A 203-nucleotide genomic window follows, 5' to 3' on the forward strand; every position below is an offset into this window, starting at 1 on the left:
ACCTCACCTTAAGCTCACCACAGGAGGACTTAAGTCTTTGTTGGATTTTATCAAGGGAGATGCAAATTAACTGGTGAGGGATAAATAGCTTTAACTTCTGTTAGTTTCATTGTGTCCCTGTTTAGTTTCTGTTTCCATGATCTGTCCATTGATGAAAGTGATGTGTTGAAGTCTCCCACTATTATTGTGTGAGGTGCAATGTG

The sequence above is a fragment of the Mus caroli genome, chromosome 5, assembly GCF_900094665.2.
Source record: "Mus caroli chromosome 5, CAROLI_EIJ_v1.1, whole genome shotgun sequence".
NCBI classification, from domain to species: Eukaryota; Metazoa; Chordata; class Mammalia; order Rodentia; family Muridae; genus Mus; species Mus caroli.